Raw genomic sequence first — 20,314 nt, 5'->3', positions numbered from 1 at the left:
AGTTAGATGCGTTATAAGAGAGCTTTGTAATACGAGTGATGTTTTAGACAATGATTATCTGATTACATGTATAAAAAACGAGTATTTAAAAATCCATATTCATTAAACATATTTATACAAGATTGAAATAGATTTCGAACTAGTTCTGAATTAAACTTATTGTCATATTTAACGTTACGCAACAGACCAACTTACTGGTCATACGAAAAAATAGCCATTGCAATACAAAGAGATTTTGTAAAATCATACCATCAAGTGGCTATTATACAAACAGTAATAAGAAATATCAAAATCTACAACCATTCCTATGTACAACCAATCAATTGGGATGATTTTTTTTTTTAAATAATGCAAATAAAACAGCGTTTATTTTTTATCCTTCTTACATAAGTGCAAACATTAGATGTAAAAAGTAAAGTTGTGCAATATTTTCAATAGGATGAGTTTTAAAATATCATTATAAATTGTAGGCTTAATTTGAAACGCGTCCAAACCAACTTGAAGAATCTTTCGAAGAATTCATTCGATTCACTTACATTTCCATTTTTGCTACACATTGAATGAATAAACACATTTTTCACATCGACCAAAGTCTGCCTCTTGCAGCAAATTTCCTTGCTATATGCATGCTACAGCCAAACTGTTTTAACACATCTTTGCCCAAACAAAAGAAACAATCTAAACGCTACAACCCCTTTTATTTTTCTCAAACAGATGCCTGAAACAAAACCAAAAAAATAAGTGGAATGCTGTCCCATCGGTGTGCCACCCCTTTGCGCTTAAAACCAAACGACGTGCGAAACCCCCTACGAAAACCAAAACCCAATTCTCAAATGGAAACCCGACACTTCTATGCAAATTTGAATACTCGTAGGAAAAATCTTTCACCAGCGTTTGGACGCTGGTGCGCTACTGCTGCTACTGTTCGTAGTCGGTGCACCACAGCACGATTTGATCTGATTGACCAACTTGACTTGTGGAACCAACGCTACCCGAGCGAGAATCGACCGAGGGTTTTGTAATCTAAAACCCGTTCCGGTTCATTAGCTGTCTTAGGAATGTGTGATGATCGGGGTTTGAATTCGAACCGTCGTACAGTATACTGCCCGTAACCAATGCCCGCACCCTGAGTATAGCCACGCATGGGGTGTACCCAGATTTCGGTTGAGATGGTGATTTGCGAAGGCTTGCACCGCTTCTTCGCTATGGGTTCTGCTATCGCCGTAATCATCGGCACCTCGATCCGCTCGCACTGACCTCAAACTGTCCAATCCACTCTAAATTTCAAATCGATTTCCCGGAGGAATATCTCGTCATTGCCAGTTCGTCCGTCCTGGTGGGGCAGGTTGACGAACGTGGAAACTTGGTCGATGCGATATCAGTCCACCCATTCGGGGTTTCCTTCCTACATTCCTTCCTTTGCACGTCTGAGTGTACGGCTCCGGTCAAGACGGCGGTACCCGCCGAGTGTGATGAACCGCTCGGCACTACCGATTTTCCACTCGCCAGGTCTGCGGCCTGAAGATGAAATTGATACGTTAGCACCAGGTTCCGGTGGCGACCGGTGGCGCAATTTATTGGATGTCATTTCCATCTCTTCCCATACTTCGATTGCTACTGTTGCTGCTGCTGTGTTTGTATCAAGCGCTCCGACTAGCGCACACCAGACCGATTTTCTTTCGTTTCTGCTCTCGCTTTCCTGCTTTGGTTTTGCTTGCTTAGACCAATGTACTCATCGCGTAATACGCTGTTGCTCAATTTCGTTATTTTGTATTCATTTTACTTTACATACAAACTCCCTACAAGCATTTCCTACTGCTTTCCTGCTAGCTTTTTTGTTCGTTGTTTCTTACTCAACCTTCCTGAACATCCGGCAAAAACAGCTACCAACCTTTCTCGCCACGGGAAGCAGCAGCTCCGTATGGATTGGGTTTTGCAAGCTAATGCTTCGTGCTACGGGAGGAGGTAAAGCGGTGGGAGGAGACCATGTTTGCACTGCTCCACCGTCAACCGTTTGCAATATGTCAAAAGCATAAGCATAATTATCGATATGTTTTGCAGCCGATGACAGCCAATGAAACTGATCACTTGACATGGGTGCAGCACCGTACACAACCGGGCTGCCCTGCCTGCCGTCAGCCGGCACGGGAGGAAGGGATTTTAGGTTTTAAACTTTTGCGTAACGCTACCATCAGCAGGCTGGAGTACGGTTCAACGGCACAGCAGTACCTGCCATGTGATAAAGGCATGAATTTAACGCTATTAAAATTTCACGATACGAGGATTTGACACGTTGATGGTCTGCTAAATTTGCAACAACACGCACTTGAGCAGGTAGTAAGCAGTAGAACCATTGCAGAGGGAATAAAAGAATACATAACGAAGGGATTTTATGTGATTTCGGTTACAATGCAAGTGTGACTATAATATGCACGCTAATGTGGAGTAGTATGTCAATTTATGCCTTCGTCTTGAAGACATTTTCTGTGAAGGGAATACTTTATGTCGAATCCCATTTGCTATGCATTACGAATATCGAATGGAGTAACAATTGAAAGGGTGGAACAGTACTTCACGCAAAGCTGAATAGTTAGTCATGATTATTTGGAAGGGTTAACCCTGCAGGATAACGTCTTAAAGATAACACATATTCTGAAAATGTTTCGTCTTATGGTGGACTTGTGACTCAAATCTACATTTAAATTATACAACGGAAGAAGAACCACAGAAGAACACAAAATTGTTAGCGTTCTGGTACAATTCTGGTGTTCTCAAGCTTAAGTATGTCTACTTTTAATATTTTGACCCCGAGAAGACCCCAGCTATTAAGCTCATGGAAGTTCACTTGTTTAGAGGAACTTCTTAGGTTTAGAATGGTGTTTAGAATGACATTTACAAGCTACTCTTTGAGACTGTCTACTCGCGACATACTATCATAGGTTTTGGATCGGTTAATTAATCCAGTTTCTTAACGCTGCTTTATGCACAAATCCTCGTTTTGTACTCTTTGGTTACGAGCCGTCCCATTCAAAGACCAACTGTAATCTATTCACGCTTCTGAAGAGTCTTTTCATTTGCAGTGTTGCAAGTAGTTCCTTAGGCTCTGTAATCAATGAAACATATTAAACTGACACAGATAGCACAGTTTGGCCAAAGACTATCAAATATTCAAATAATGAAACAGTTCAACATTCATTCTTGCTACCCCAATTTCGAACACACAAGCTGCTGCACAGCTGAATCCCACACGAAAACAACTCCAAATGATGTTTAAAAAAAAACCTCATCGGCATCAATTCGAAGCTTTTTACACCGGCACCCACAATCTGACGACAGCTCCACTCCCCTATTGCAACACTCCCCTATATGATTGCAAACTTCCACAGCTTGCATGCAACATTCCCCTACTGATTTGCAACATTCCCCTAAGTGATTGAATTATTCCCTTATATGATTCGAAACCCTGTATAGTCAATGACGGACACAACAATTAGTGATGGGTCAAGTACCACTTTTCACTGTGTGGTGCTGTGGTACCACACACAGTCTACTGTGCTGTGTGTGCGTGGTACCACACTTAATGCGTGGTCGCACAGTAGCTGTGTTCCCGCACAGTTTATGTGCACGCACACAGCTACTGTGCGACTGCACAGTTACTGTGTTTTCGCACAGTTACTGTGTTATCGCACAGTTACTGTGCTTTGCACACTTTTTGTGCTCCGCACAGTTATTGTGCTCCGCACAGCTATTGTGCTCCGCACAGCTGTTGTGCGCCCACAGTTACACCGCGTTCTCGCATTAATCGAAACAGACATCATAAGAACGTCACACGAGGCGTAAACTTTGACGTAAACTGGATTTAAGCCATACAACTCTATAATCTTTTGACGGGAAGTTTATGCTCTCTCATACAAATCAAGCGTGAACTTTTTGAGATTACGCTTCGTGTGCCGTTGGTATAACCCGCGAATCAGCGTCGAACAAACGTGAGGATTTCCCGTCAGACAGCTCGAACAAACAAGACAAACATCGTCTCGAACCGATCAAATTCCAAACAAATGTGGTGTCTTGTTCGATTGGTGTCAGAGCGCGGTATAATTATGCGCACACAACAACTGTGCGGAGCACAGTAACTGTGCGGAAACCGTGCGGAGCACAGTAACTGTGCGGAAATCGTGCGGAGCACAAATTGTACGGAGCACAGTAACTGTGCTGAGCACAGAAACTGTGCGGAGCACATAAATTGTGCGAAGTGTGGCACCACAATTTTATAAAATGTGCAATTGTGCTCGCACATTTTACTGTGCTGTGTGTGCGTGGTGGCACAGTGCTACTTGACTCATCACTAACAACAATCTGGTCACCTTGACGGTTCATACATAAATCAATTAGTAAAGGATTGGAAAAGTAGTTTCAATTGGGTTAAGATTTGAAATCATATACCCACATGTCATAAACTAAATGCTATCTATTGGAAACTCGTGAGTGCCCAACAGTATGTCAGGTCACAACGCTAGAGAAGAGAGTGAGAGGGAGGATAAAAACGATAAGTTAGGAGATAAGGAGGAGGATTGTTCCGCTCCTAGCCTTTTAGTTTTAGAAATTCGACAATCGGTACATGAGGATTAATTTTTGATTAAACCTCAATCGGTAAATAAAGTGTTTTTTTTTTCTAAAAAATCCACCGCGTTTTTCAAGACTATCTATTTTCTTTCCAATTGTAAACATGAATTGATACACTAACTCTTATAACTATTTCCTAATGTGTATTACTCTTTTAGCATATTTCTTGCTTTTGCATTTAAAACATAAATATATTGGCTTGTGATGAATGATTTTATGAAGTTGTCGTCAGAAGTTTGAACAATCAAAATAATTAAATAATTACTCTTGTATCAAACAATTTTCCCTAGACAATTGAATCATATGGTTCAAACAAATAAATACAGATAAACTCCCTACATAGGTTTGACATTATGGTACAGATCTGCTAACCCACAAACAAAACATGCAAAAAGTGTGCGCACTGCAAAATGAATATCTGTACTTTGTTCACCGGTAATTCCGGTACTTTTTTCTGAGGCTTTCCTTTCTTCGAACTTTTTCAAACCTCCTCTACCAACTAAACTCGCTTCCATTCACTTACTACTGCGTGTTCTTTTTTTAGATCTTTTATGCCTTGGTTTTCATACCAGCAGCACTGGACAGTGGACAATAAAAGAATGAACAAAAAACTACTTCCATCAACCACAACCACCACGCGAAGAAACAAAGAGACCGTCATCCGAACTAATAAAACATCCCTTTCCCTGCCCTCCAGGTCAGTGTTCCGCACGGCAAGTAGTGTCCGGAAGCAGGACTTTACTACCCCTTTGCCGTACTGCCCACACGGTACTATTCTTCCTTTTCCAGTGCCGCTTGCGGCAAGCCCTTTCTCGAAGCGTAACGATTTCCTTCATAATTGAAATGCCAAGGCGGAAATCGTGTGCTGTAGGTGTGAAACTATTGTAACTTTTCCTTCCGGGAAATGAACCATACTTCGAAGCCACCTTACGTTTCGTTCTTCCGCTTCTCCCCTTGCTGGCCATCCGATCGCATTGCCCATTCTTCGCCGCCAAGCATCCTCTGAGCATCCGGAGCCGATCGGGGCGCAAAACGGCTCCCAGGGGCCCGCCTGCCTTATGGATTGTGTAGTGTATTTGCTTATGTGTTAGTGTGTATGTAAGACGATGCAGCTCGAGCTGCCGTTTGATTCTTCGCCGGGTGCCGTTAAGTTGCCACCGTATTCTGTGCTTTGGCGTGGGGAATCGTGCTGCAATCGTAATTGTCTCAAGACGCTGACGACAAAGTTAGTAATTTCCTATTTTGCTAGTTTCATAAACAATCATAATTAAAATTAATACCGGGTACGGGCTGCGAGGCGCACAAGATGGATGGAAGGGAGGGGGGACAATCATTGGCAACCATTGAAAAAGAGAGAAATTGAGCAATCGGTGGTTGGTGATCGTGCGAAAGCACACAAAGCATCAAAGGAAGTTAACACAGACACATTTTCCTCAATGATGTTAAGTTTCATCGTTAACTAAGGGAAAAGCAAATATCGAACAATGTAGTGCAGGTAGATCATCAAAAAGGACTCCTCAATTTTGCTAGATGTTCTGAGACTGTTTATTACTTTAAGGAAGTCTAATTTTTACTATTTTTACGCGAAGACCTTCAATGTTTTAGAACCTTCCAGTACTTGTACTGTAGTGCAGTACTATGCTATCCTATACTATCCTAAATTAATTAGCCTATTCTATTACTCAACTAAAACACTGAAAGTAGCTTGATCACAAATGGGAAGAGAAATTTATAGAGGATCTTAAACGGAGACGAAAAACTAACAGGGATATGTGGAAATTAAAAAGGTTACTCGAGAAATTAAACGAAGATAGTGCACGCAACAACGGATCGTTTCGACCACATGCAGAACGGCGTCTTGGAATTAGTAAGGAAGAGCGAATACGGAGCAATCGGTTGGGCACATAAATAGCAATAGAGATGAGTAATGCAGGCGCATCTGTTTATTATATAGAAGGGAGACAGCGGTTAAGGATTGGGCATGTTTGCGGTGAATTTCGACTCCAAATCCTGTAACCGATCCCTAGATTCATAATCGGGCAAGATGCATAAGGCCCACCATATAATCTGCTGGCATCAAATCTGGTAAATGCCTCCTGGACCCGCTCGACAACTTGTGACACTCGTGACTACACAAATTCGCTGTCTTATCACAATAATTACCATTAAAAGGGGAAAGAGGAGAGGAACACAGCGATCTCGACGACTCGATTAGGTGAAGCAAAACCTGCCGAAGATAGACACCCGATCATGGATGGGAGGCTGCTGAAGAGCTATTGTTATTATTAAGCACCAGGCCATTTCACGACACCGTCCACTTTTGAGAGTAAGCCAACAAGTGTGATCCAGCGAGTGTGTTGAATGGAAAATTTAGTTGAATAATAGGCTAGATTTTTAATAAAATAAAATTTAAACCAACCCCTGAACACCCCTTGGCGACGACTGAGAATGGATGTAAAGTAATTAGCAGGAAGAATCCCGGTTACTAGGTCAAATACTTTGTCCACAACCACTTCAGTTATCGCTTGCGACCCTGTTACTCTTTCATTCGGTTAATACTTTGCGTAGCCTACCGAACAAGTAGTTAAGCTAAAAATGTTTTTTATGATGATGATGATGATGATGATGATGAGGATGGTCCAACCCATGACCAAAGAAAACTATCAAGTTCCACTAAATCCAATCATCTCCTATACATTGACCCATGTTCATAGTCCATGTTTAAGCAGGAGAGTAATGAAGACTCTCAATATTATGTTTTATATTAATTCTAGCTAAAATCTTTTTTCAAAGTTATTTAGTTTAAAAAGGAAAATATAAAATATACACCATCAATTGCAATTTTGCAACATTTATAGCCCCTGCGTTCTGATAAAGCCAACCATCTAATTTGTGCACCATGAAACGGATTAACGTATTTTTTTAATTTAAATTTGGTATTAGCGACATCTACAGGATACGCACGGGGACCATTTTCAGCCGTCCAGTATGATACGCCTGACAGTATGCAATAATTAACGTCATTCAGCACCTGCATGCAATTTGCGGTACAATTTCAGCCACAAAGTATGCAATATGTACGACACAAGTTGGCATAATCCGCCCCTTGGCTAAAGTTCTTCCCGTCTGATCCGTTTCCATGTGCATGTTCGGTGGATGGACTAGTTTAACTAGTTTAACTATTTATTAAATAGGAATACATCTTACAGAACTACTTATCCAGAACCAGCTGAGGTCACATTTAATTTCCCAATCACCATCTAGACATAACCGAACATTCAAAACATATTAGAAACCTGTCAACCCGGCAGTTCCCTGCAGCGCTCCCAGTGTGTTTTTCGCCTTACCTTTCTATCTCTCTCACACCCGGTTCGCCCGATTCGCCCGATAACTGGGGTGGAACGATTTTCCGGCAGCAGGAAAATTGTAAACAGCTAAATTTTCCTCCGTACCTGCACGCATGCGAACCCCCGTCACGGGCGTGTAGTTTGTCTTCATTTCGATTCTTTCCCATTTGTTCCTTTCTCGGTGTGACTCGCGTTTTCGTGTTTCGTGATTACCTGTTGTACGTGTTGGGCATGGCGTGAACAATTAGAATCAATACAAGCTGGTACTTGGGAATTGGTCAAACGCTTTTCCACCTACCGACCACTTGGTTCGTTTCTGCGAAGCAACGACATCGCTTTTGCTGCAGGCACCGCAGCATACCGGTATTGTGTGAAGCAAAAGAGTGTCGCGAGTGGTGAATGGAAAGTGAAAAAATAAACACGCGCCCAAGACAAAGCAAGCAGTAAGCGAAAGTTTGTGCGTTTTAGTGCATTCGAAGCTGCCAACAGGATACCCATTCTCCCCGGTTCGGAATCTTAAGACGTGCAAAATGAATGGCGGAGAGTAAGACAGCGTACAGGAGCGAGCGATCGCTGTGTCCTGTTTCCTTCCACTGCCGTTCGAAGGAATTTATCGATCCGAGTCGCGCAGGTATGTGAATGTAGCCACAAATGTAGTATTCTTTGCTTCCCGAGCCATTCCTCTGGGCAAACTTGTATTTGTTTATGCAATGCAAAAGTGTACGGGGATGTTTTCAATTAGTGAAATATATAAAAAGTGTTGTTTAGGTAACATTAAAAAACGCAAGTAACAAAACCATGTTTCCCAAAATATTTAAATTTAATGTTTTTTGTCTGTTGAAAACAACTTCCTCCACACAGCTTAAAAAAACTCTCAGTATCGGTTTTACTGCTCCTTACTAAAAATACTCAAAATAAACCATAAAAGCACACCATAATACACTCGCGATAGCACCACTTCCGCTCCCGGGAGTGCCTTACGGCAAACGCTGCTTTACGGCACCGGAAACCACACGTACCTCGCACGGAATCGAAAAACGCTTTTGTTCTGCTTCGGGGGCTTGTTTTTTTTTTGCACACTATATACACCCGAAGATTTCTTTACCACAGGCTGCTGGTGGCAGCTCATAAAACATACTTTTATGACAAAATTATGAAACGCGCACGCACCGGGACAACACAAAACCGCAACCAGTATCAGCTTCTTCGCACCGGCTGCAAGAAGTTTAGGTCGGTTAATTACTACATTTTCCCAGCACGTGACAACCGTGGCTTTTGTCGTGCCCGGTCGTGCTTAGTAGGCTGGTGAGCAGCATCATCCCCGCGGTGACGAATCGATCGAAAGCGAAAGCGGCAACGGAAGATAAGCACTGCGCTCTGGTGCCACGGATAAAGCGAGCTCATCGATCTGTGCCATCCAAGCAATCGAGACTAGTTGTTTCCTAGTGCGGCAGTAAGGCAGTTTACCGGTGAACCAGTTTTGTTTTTCCCTCCCACTGTTCCCCTGTTTTTACTGGCGATTGTTTTTACTTAGGCGCTCTATCAGCTCGGTGCCCACCCGATGGGAAGGGTCAAATTAAACTCCATCTCATCTCACAAAGCTCATTACACCTTAATTGCTGTGTGCGGTTGCATCTAATCAACTATCACCGCAGCTACTGGTGGTGCATTGATAGGTCCTCAATTGGTTTGATTAAAATCTTACAAGACACTCCAGTGCTCCCCTCTGTTTTCTTTCTCCCTCTTTACCACCCATGGCTTTGGATGGAATGCAAATGGAACCCCCATCAAACTTTGTCACACTGGTCGCTGGTAAGACGTCGCTAGTTTTTCCGATGCATTTTTGTTTTCTACACAAACGCGCATTCACGCACGCACCGTCCCGCGTGGCCAGCACTTCGTGAAGCCAGCACGTGAAAGACATTACGAAGTGCGTATATTTTAATGTTCTAACGGGGGTTTTCACACAGCCGCCGTCGCCGCCGCATTGGCACGTGCCTCCCCCGTTGGTGGGGGGAGTAGTACGATAGATGAACGTTCCATTTTTTACACACACTCGTTTTGCTCCCACCTCCGTTTGCTAAAGCTCCGTTACGTTTTTGAGCTAGTAAGATTTTGTTTCTTTCCTTCTTTTTCTCGTTCCTTCACCATCTAATCGATCGGATGTTTACTCGCGACCCTAACCATGAAAAATGGAGGATGTTTATTTTGTGTTTCGTTGGTCGTTTGCGCTGTTGGCACACGTCGGTCTGTTCCATTGCAGTTGTTCGCGAGTAGTAGTAGTACTATAGCTGTATTGAGATTTAATCAACATGGTTGTAATGAGAGTTTGGCTGGATAATGAAACACATGCAACTTTATTGGCGTATTGAAACATTGGAACGGGTGGAGTGGGTTTTTTGTGCTGAATTAAGCTTTTTCTCATTTTTTTTCGGCACCACAATCGTTGCTGCCCTTAGACTGCTCGTGCCAAGGGTTTAATAGGAATATTGTTTTGAACGTAAGCACTCATTGTTCAAACTAGCGTGCCTTATTGTTTTGACCCAGAAAAGTATTGCCAGACTTATGAGGGGAGAAATTGCCAGTATGGAAACAACAAGGGAAAATGTACATCGAATTATAAGAATTCAACGAGATTTAGTTGAGAAAATATATTACAAGGTCCATTTGTAGAAGATAATAACTTATATAATTTACATTTAAGTAGATTTTTTGTAAGGGTTTTTCGTCAATTTAATTAAGGTTATAGATTGCTATCTTTTTAAGCATAATACTGACTTAAACATAGCCTTTTTCTGGTTTGTTTAACTTAATTCTGCATATTAACTAAGTGCTTATTCCAACCTTGTCTAGAGTGTCCTATTATAGAAGCATATTTATCTTCTAATTTTTCGGATTCTTGATCTCGGAACCAAGGGAATAATTTGGACAGAAATCGTCTTGCATTTTTTTTTCTGAAAATGCATTTATTTCATTTTGTCATGTAGTTCCAATAACAAAAAAACTAATATCTGTTGTTATTACTCTTGTTTATCTAATTATTTAATACTCTTGTAATATTTTCTCAAAATAGTTCGAATAATTATGTTTACTAGAGGCAAACATTGCTAACTCACAAGCAGACTTAGAGCATAGGATGAAAAACTAAATGAACATGTTCAAAAATTGGTCGCTTTAGACGCAAATTAACCAAATTTGTATTGAACAGGGTAGCCCTAAATTACTTATTGAATCGCTTTGTATGATTTGCGTAAAAAAATAACTCAAACAGTTCAGTTTTTTCTTTCTTAGTATTAAAAAAACGTAACAGCTCGCCAGTATTTTTTTTTAAACTATATAATATTAGAATAACTTTTCCCGTGCAATTTACAATATTTTTATATTTACAATAATTGTAAAATAATTTGCCATGCACATAGGTAGATAGCCAGCATATGAGAAGAGATCATTCACTTCTTTGTTATTTTCTTATATAAGCATCGTCCAGTTTCTCCGCCGCTTCTTACAATTATTCGAGTCCTGTACGACTATCCCGTTAACACCGTTATCGTTATTCTCATCGCTATCTAAGCCCATCTAATATTACTCTCATAACTCATAACTCTCATAATATTTATAAAACTGTGGTTTTTGAAATCCGCGTATCAAATTTTTTCTTTTTCCATTCAACGAGCTGAAATTTCAGGCTGTCATTGGAACAGTTATTATCATGCGAGTTCTATCCATGTGACAGTTACGGTCCGCCATATTATTTTGATTTCATTTTTTTCTGTTTGAAATGAATTGTTATACTTTTATTAAACTTAAAAAGTCGATCAAAACAACGTTTAACCTTTCTTTATACAATATTCATCCTGCAGCAAAACAAAAATTCAATCCTTCATGAGCAAACCTGGTCGCGCACGCGACGAATCGGGGTTTGTTTACATATTTTTTGGGCTGAAATAATCTAAGCTGAAATACCGAGGCAAGTTTTTCGTGTGGTTTTGTGTGTAATGTTGACACGATTTCAACCGTCAAGTGTTAAACTCCATATATCACAGCTGTCTAATATCGTAAAAGCCCCCTATATTAGATTCTGTGTGCCATGGGGTTTGTCTATTTATAATAAGAACAAATGCACTCACTACTTCCACTGTTCACACACAAAACATTATTCATTGAACATACGGCATCGATTATAAACTATCCTTAAACTCCAACGGCTCAAGTCAAAATAATTCTTCATTGAACGCTCCCACTTAGGTCCATATTTTGCAACCGTTTTGTGCTGACGCAAATATTTACAGCTTCTACAATAAACCGCACCATGCTTGTCTCCTAATTGTAAGCTAACACCACTGCATCGGAATCGGCGGACGAAGATCTGCTTTAAATTGGCTTAATTCAATGCATTTCCCGTCCCGGACCACTGGAAACCGTTAGCTCCGTTGTTCCGCATTCACTATCACCCGCATCTAATCGCATTTTCCAACGGCACAGATCTGAAATGGGAAACAACACGCCCCCTTACGATGTGCCCATTCATCAACTCCCGCCTGATGCTGGTGGACAAGCAAACGAATTTTGCATAGGCTTTGGTATGCTTTGTCCATTGGAATGCACTCGCGCTGGACCTGCGATGCCCGCAGTAGCACTATGCGACGAGAAAGACACCAAGCCATGCGGCCGTTGCAGATTTAACTGCCCATAAAACATATCGAACGTACAAACAAACGATGCTCATGTCTGCCATCAAGTCTCGTACTGGCAATGCTGCCGTTAGTCCTCCCCGGGAATGCAAACGGATCCCGCAGGAAGGCGTACCAAACCGAATGACGTGCAGTTTTATTAGGTGAGAGTTGGTCTACTTCGACTCAACTACCAACTCCATCTAGGGTCCCTGCCCGTACGAACCCGAAAGCAGCAATAGAGACATTTCGATACTTCGGACACAGCAGGAAGTCCGAAGCACCACCGAAACTAACAGCTGTATTTTTTCCAAACTGTGATGCACTCCATTTTGCCTGAACCTGTTCGGGCCTTGGTTCAACAGCGGCTTTGCTGTGATGTCAGTATATCACGTTCCCGCTCCCGCGGTGAGGTTTTGGAACTCCACGCCCGAATGACCTAAATAAAATTTCCAATGCTTTTCAAACGTGTGAAGTGATCGACCTGCCGATCGGTTGTCGTCACCAGTGCATTTAGGCAACATGAGCCGAAGAAACCTCATAAAGTCGTCTTTTTCCCCAGATGCGTGTAACTACGATAGGATGTTTGTGCTGCGATGTTATTTTAAGGAGCTAAATTTAACAAAATATCGCAGGAAATCTCCTCTTTTGCGCAACGCTACTTCAAGCAATTGACTTCGTTTCGTAATTTTTGCCACGAAAACGATACACTATGTTTATCATTTGCAGAAGAGATCTTTGTAGATCTAACCATTATTCTGATAAAATTACACTTATGCACGAGATCAAACACTCGCTGTTTATACTTCGTTAGCGTGTGCAACCCTTTCGGTTGTGCAAACACAATACGCTCCGAGCGGCACACAATGTGAAGTAAGTTATCCTTCTTGCTAGACCCGGAAGTACAAGCGGCACAGCACACGGCACGAAACGTCATTCCGATGCCGGGCGTACAGATGCACCTGCACCCCGAGTTTGGGATAATTCCTTCCTGTTTACTTTTCCGAACGCAACGCTAATGCTGGCAATAACTGGTATCCCACAAGGAGGGTTGGCTTTACTTCTGGGACAGTATGGTGTGCGGCACCTTACGACGCCGGTAGAACAGGACCAAACGGTAACGGTTATGATGCTTCCATAACGTACTCCCAGTTGTTATGGAATTGCACCCCCAACACAGTGCCGGTTGCGCAGAGACCACCGCCGCCGCCTCTCGGAAAGGTGATGCTAATGGGAAGTTGTTTACGCCGCCGGTACGGCGGTAACTGAACAGCAGTCAAATCTGAGATGCATATGCAAATGTTACGCGAGAGAGCACTAACCGTACCGTAATATTAACACATTTGCTTTTACGAGATCGGAAAGCAAGGACGGTCCCGGGACAATGTTCCTGGGAACAGTGGAATTGTTGATTTTTGATTGTTAAGTTTGTACTTTGCACAGCTTCCCCAGATCGGTACGCCACAACTGGCAAAATTAAAGCTCAAACTAAACTGTCTGCTGGCAAATCGATTGTTTCGAAATTCAGTTTTGGTTGTGCCTGAAGGCGGAGCTCTCTTTACATTGGTGGCCCATAAATCGATCATAAATAGTGCATTTTTGCTATCCGAACGTAAGCCCGTACCCGTGTTGAGATGAAATAATTCCGAGAAAAAAAAACCTTACACCACATATCCACTGGGTGCAGCTCAACCAGGTGTTGAGGTTCCTTGCACGGTAAGTACTCATAAATTAGCACACTACTAGAAATTAACTCCTGTTAATTTTCCACTGCAGTGCCATAAATCCTTAAACAGCAGCCTATTCAAGAAGAGGGTGAGAGCGAGCCAGCCCCAAAACAGCCGATGGCACTTTACCGCTGCAGAAAACTGGTACGTCTCGGTATGAGGTCGGTTGGATGTACAAAAAAAAGCCTAACAATGCTTTACGTTTTCCTCTAGCATCGTTTGCTGAATTGTGCACTTCGGTGCCGGGTTCGTGTCAATGCTGGTTCTATTTCCTCCTGCTCTTGCCATGCCATTTCAGTATGTCACCGGTTGCCAGTTGTCGATCGGTATTGGTACTGGAAATTGTGCAATAAAATTGATACCGACGAAGGGCGAAGAAGCGATCGGATATAGTTTTTCTATCCTTTCGAGAAGGATCGCGTCCTATCGCACCGGTGGTAATTTGATACATTTATGGTGATTTTATTACGTTTTTTTGCTGTTGCTTTTCTCGTTCACATTCACATAGATCTTTTCATCTTTTAACTTTTTAGTTGTATTTCATTTAATATTACAAAAGGTTCACATACTCTGTTTAAGAAACAAAATATTGTATAAAAACAAAGGAGTGTTGTTATATGTTACATGCGTTATTAAAAGAAAAATAACAACGGCTTAAAAAAGGATAAAGATTTAATTTATCGTCAAACGCCACGGACCGTCCTTCTGACAGTTTGATCTTCGAAACGACAAATATTATCCTTTCATATTTCTTTCCCACTTGTACTCTCCACTGAAGCCATTCGTCTCAAGAGCACTTCTATCGGTCGGTGCTACTGCTATTGAGCGTTCGTTTCATCCAAAGGCAACTAGCACACCGGTCCCAAAGATACCTTTTACTGATTCCTTTCCCGATGACAGAAGCTCTAAGCGCATCACCACACGACCAAGACCCGCATGTATACTGGCTGAGAGGTGGTGAAGAGTAAAAAAAGCAGCATGAAATAAACGTTTTACAGTAAAGAGAAGGAAACATTAAAAAAAAACACAAAAAACAATCCAACCACGCTGAGGTAAACTTGTCCTGTGCAAATGGCGCTTCCTGGAGCGTCTCGAAAGCGCAGCGCAGGACACACCGCCTAAACGGACAGGTACGGCCGACCCAAGCAGAGCAAATAACGGATCCGTTCCAAAATGATACCTTCTCCAGCGCACCAAAAAAAGGTGCATGTTTGAGGGTTTTTGATTCTCCCTTACCTGGGATTCACCGGAATCGATTCACAGCACAGCCAACAACGGTGCGTCCCTAGCACCGGTGGTGCGGCTAATCGAGAAATTCAGCTGGAAAAAAACAGGAACCTAGGATGAACGGGGATGAATTTTCGAATCATTTCTCCGTTTCCTTTGAACGGCTATCTGTCTCTGTGCGTATGTGTGTGTGTGTGTGTGTGTATTTCTGTGTGTTCCTGCCAGGAGCACCCGAAAACGGAGAGCCATCACATCATCACACACATTCGACAAACAACCGTTTGTATACGAACCAGATCAAAAAAGCCTGGCAGGACACCAAAGCATTCAGCAATGGAAGAAGAAAAATACGGCTCCGGGGGGTGATAAGCGCACATTGTTTGTATTTGCTATCTGTTTACGGTTTCTCCTAGTCAAAGGTTAACGACAGGTTGACCAGGCTGAAAGGTACCGACATCCGGTAGGTACCGAGTCCGAAAGCAACACCCCCTACCCGGAAGTTCCGTTCCATCGCAAAAGGACTAGCAAAGTTTGCTGTATGTATGCCGATGTCGATGGCGAGAATGTTGGATCGATCATTTTGCATGAATGAATGTATGGACAAGCAGGTTGAGGTAGGATCGGTGGAACGGTGTAAGCAGTGACCGAAATGGTTTGTATCGAATGTGAAGTATAAACCCGGATAATATTTCCAAATTTTAACATTTGATGCTTTTAAATCCCATTGATGTTTCAAAACGTATCTTGTTCAACATTGTTGAAGTTTTCTATATGTATAATTTTAATTGATTAAACTATCTACAGTAACAGATTGCTTTGCTCTAAGATTTTTACTTTCAACCATGATTCAGTTTCTATTCGATTCAGCTTGAGATTCAAGATTTTGCACTAAATTCATTAAAACTTTCATGTGACATAATTATTTTTATTGTAAATTGTTATTTTATGCACGGTAAACTGTTTTAGAGATATCTTAAGCTTATAGGGTTTATTACTTGATACCGTGCTTGTGATATCCTATTCGAAAGTTATCTTAAGCATGATGATGTTCTGAATACTACTTGTCCGCTTGTCCTGTCAAATGCTGCAGTTGCGTCCAACGTTGCTCCGCTTGCGAAATCAAGTAAAACCCCTGTTAGTCTAGATACGATTGTATCACATTGTACGATTGTATACGTTAGTACCGTCCTACCAGTTTTGTAATATCAAGTGATACAATTGTGCTATCATCTGCGACGGTTGTCATACACATGAAAATGTTGTCTTTTCATCTGAAGCAGTTGTGCTATAATCTGCAACGCTTGATGCTTGTTGATAATAATTGATTCATTTGTACTGAAAAACTCTGTACGTGGTTCGTTTCAATAGTCGCTAAAAACCCATTGATTATAATGTAAATGAGATTATTCCTAGCAATTAGTTTTACTTTTATATTGTATTTTTATTACTTTTATATTTAAATCTCTACATTAAAGTGTACGTAGAGTAAGGATGAAAAGTTCGTAACATTCGTAACAAAGATGTTTAGTGCATTTTAATAATGTTTCATATGCTTGCATTAGCACATAATTAGCTTTTTTGTTTCTTTTTCTCATTTGTCTAAAACGGCTGAACCATTGTGCCATATACAAGGGTGTTAATTTTTTTTTTCATATGATGCTAGAATATCTTCCCGTAAAGGTATGATTTATACATTTTTGCAACACTTTGTGGGCCGTTTTTCACAATCGTCTAATTTATCAGACCGTAAATAAAATTACCCTTCGATTCACACTCTTAGATTAAGCCATTGCTCACTCACTCTCACCACCGATAGAACCACTACCGCGCTGCCACACAAGCGCGTTACTTGCACCGAGGCACGGTTCTGTATGGAAGCAAAGGGAGCTAAATCAGCTGCCAAGAGTCACCATTTATTAGTCCCTTCACCGGCGCACCACACACCACCACGCGTTTATTTTTTACCCTCGCATCCGTAGTCTCATCTCCCGTCGAAGATCGATCGACCCGCATAAGCGGTCGTTTTTATCGCTTTTAACCGGCCCCGGCTAGGCCATGCATTCCTTATCAACCGTCTGCATCTCGAGCGATCGTGGCGCAGCGTGTATTAGATGCGTTCTGTGTTCGGTCGTAGAAAGTATTCGGCTGGTGGAGTGAAGCGGAGTTAAATCACTTCTTAACATTTCCATTTGCCGGGGTCAGAAATTTTAATATCCGGCAAATAGATGACGGTACCAACCGCCGATTGGTTGCACATTAATTTTCATCTTTTTTGTCATCTGGCTTTAAACACTTTCTTCTTGGTCGCTGGACATTTGTCTGCACTAAACGAGAAGGTGAACCATGGGTTTCTTTTGTACTTACCTTTTTCAGATTGAACTTTTTCGTTGTAGGCAATGGGTAAGCATTTAGCGCTTCCACGTTAGCGTCCAACTAGCCGCGGCAGTGCATCTTATCGATACCTTTCTAAATCTCCCAGCACGTGCATATTTATTGCGCAGCTTGATGTCTGTCAAGAATTCACCAATCTCCCACCTCTCGCCAAGATGCAGCCAAGTCACGATCCGGTCCACCGGCTAACGAATACTTACGCAATAAGTCAGCTGTCGGGGCGCAAAGGAAGCCGCCGAATCGTACGCTGACGCAACCGTGTGCCACCTAACCGGGCTAACCGGGAGAGGTGTTTATTTTGGAAATGAATATGTACGCTTGTTTGATTATTATTTGTTCGTCGATTTGGGGTGGTTTTTACTCCCGCTCTCTCTCTCTCTCGCCTCCTATTCAATACCTTCATTGCATCACTGCCACGCAACGTTCTCGCGTGATCTTGCGTGTTTCGTTCACGAGTGTTTAAAACAAATATGTCGATATTGAATCGACAGGCATCAAACGGGTACCGGCTTATAAAATCTTCACCCTGCAGTACAATTCTGCTCTCTGGAGAGGAGAGCGTAGAACGGGGGAGTTAGATAACTAGACTCGTTGCCCAATATTATTTTCACCTTATACGTTCATGTACGGAAAGTTTATTTCAGGAACACGAACAGGGTAGAACCAACTGAAAATCGCTACGACGATTTGGTTCGATTTCGTCACTAACCTACAATGCAGGAAGCGATCAATCGACACTTCCACATGCATGGTTTGATTTTCTCGACTTTTTCATTCTTGCTCAACTGAATCGTTGTTTGGTGGATGTTAGGTTGTATGCAGACAACGAACGGCTGACATTTTCTTCCGGAGCTTCCTGTCACTGGATATGGTAAGCAGCGTTCGCTTTAGCTCTGGATACAAACTCACAACGATTCTGGGATTTCTATATCGGTCTCGTTCAACGAAAGTACCCCTGTTAATTTAGAACCACGCTTTTGGAAAAATGGCTTGAGGATATACATTTTTTTCTTCTTGTGGAAGTTGTCTGGTGTGTTGCAATTAACAAGGGTGAATGCATGAGAAAGATTTGGAAAAAAATGTAACACCGCTTTTTCTCTCCATGACCTTGAGGCATCACCCTTCAGTGCAAACCTTCAGCAAAGGGGTTTCTCTTTTGCTGCTAACAATCCGTTAAAAGGCTTATTTTATCGTCATTAATAAACCTTTTTGTAGGTATGATACAGTATGATAAATGCGCTCGTATTGTAAGGGGTAATATTGTTCAAAATCAGAGCTGGATTATTGTGTCTTGATTTGATTGTATGTATTTCACTTCTAAAAATCACATAATTATCCAATTAGCTTTTAATCTGCAGTGTTTGTTGATCGTAAATCATTTACAGAGCCATCTCCTCAATGATTCAAATTTTATCTCGCATTTCTCACAACTTGATTGCGGTTTGATCTATACTCTGCTGCAATGGTTCATCGTACATTCAATTAAATGTACTCTTGATGCTTGTACTGCCAACAGCAAATATGTACGAAACTTAACCACAAGCTCCATTCTCTTTGATTTAAAACTTCAAACGTATATTTGCAAACGAGTATCCAATCACTAGCACCCGGAAGGCTTTCCATCATCCCATTTCTATCGGAACCGTTAGGAAGGCAAGTTCATTCCACAAATATCCTCACTCTCGTTGCACAGCACCACCATCAACAACATCAACCACATCGTGTACTGTACGCTCTGTAGGATACTCATCGTGCCAACGAAGGGCGCATAAAGGCTGGGAATTTGGTAAAGTATTAGATACGCTTCGTCGCCTGGCAGTTCGACGGTCTATTGATGCTCGGCTTTGTACTTATTGTGGGCAGCAAAATGAGCCCGATGTCAGTTTGGTGCCCATCGTTGCGATTGATTGTCGAAGTTGGCTTGTAAACGCATTCACAAGCCAGCGTCTAGCTAGAGCGGAGCAGTTCTCTCTTCCTATTCTTCTAATTTGCAGCACTACAATGAGAAAATCTAAATATTTACAATACCTATCAGCCTGTTCTGAGATGCAGCGGCAACATCTGCCACATGCGCACGCTGCTGGAGGTTTGGTTGGCGTGTTGAGTTTGAGGACAGTGTGCATCAACCAATGTCGATCGATGTACAGTAACCAAGGGAATGGTTGTCCCGTAAATGACCTCACGTTGACTGATGCATCCATTTTTGCCACTGTGGGGGAAAATGCAGTCACAACAAGACCGGAGCGAACAAAAAGTGGGAGTAGATTTGCATTTTATAGTACCCAGCTCCAGCCCGCCCCACTCTGATGATGGTGCGATGTTATTTACT

General features: G+C 41.9%; 1 protein-coding gene across 1 annotated transcript in view; it reads left to right on the top strand.

The window, feature by feature from the left end:
• The first annotated feature begins 8,051 nt into the window (after positions 1–8,051).
• The window catches only part of LOC121594384, a 103,667-nt gene continuing 91,404 nt past the window's right edge, over positions 8,052–20,314 (top strand). The window contains exon 1 of the mRNA XM_041917578.1: positions 8,052–8,601. The gene's annotated coding sequence lies outside the window, so the exon portion shown is untranslated. The remainder of the gene's footprint in view (positions 8,602–20,314) is intronic.

This window comes from Anopheles merus, chromosome 2L (genome assembly GCF_017562075.2).
Source record: "Anopheles merus strain MAF chromosome 2L, AmerM5.1, whole genome shotgun sequence".
NCBI classification, from domain to species: Eukaryota; Metazoa; Arthropoda; class Insecta; order Diptera; family Culicidae; genus Anopheles; species Anopheles merus.
This window is presented reverse-complemented; position numbering and strand designations above follow the sequence as displayed.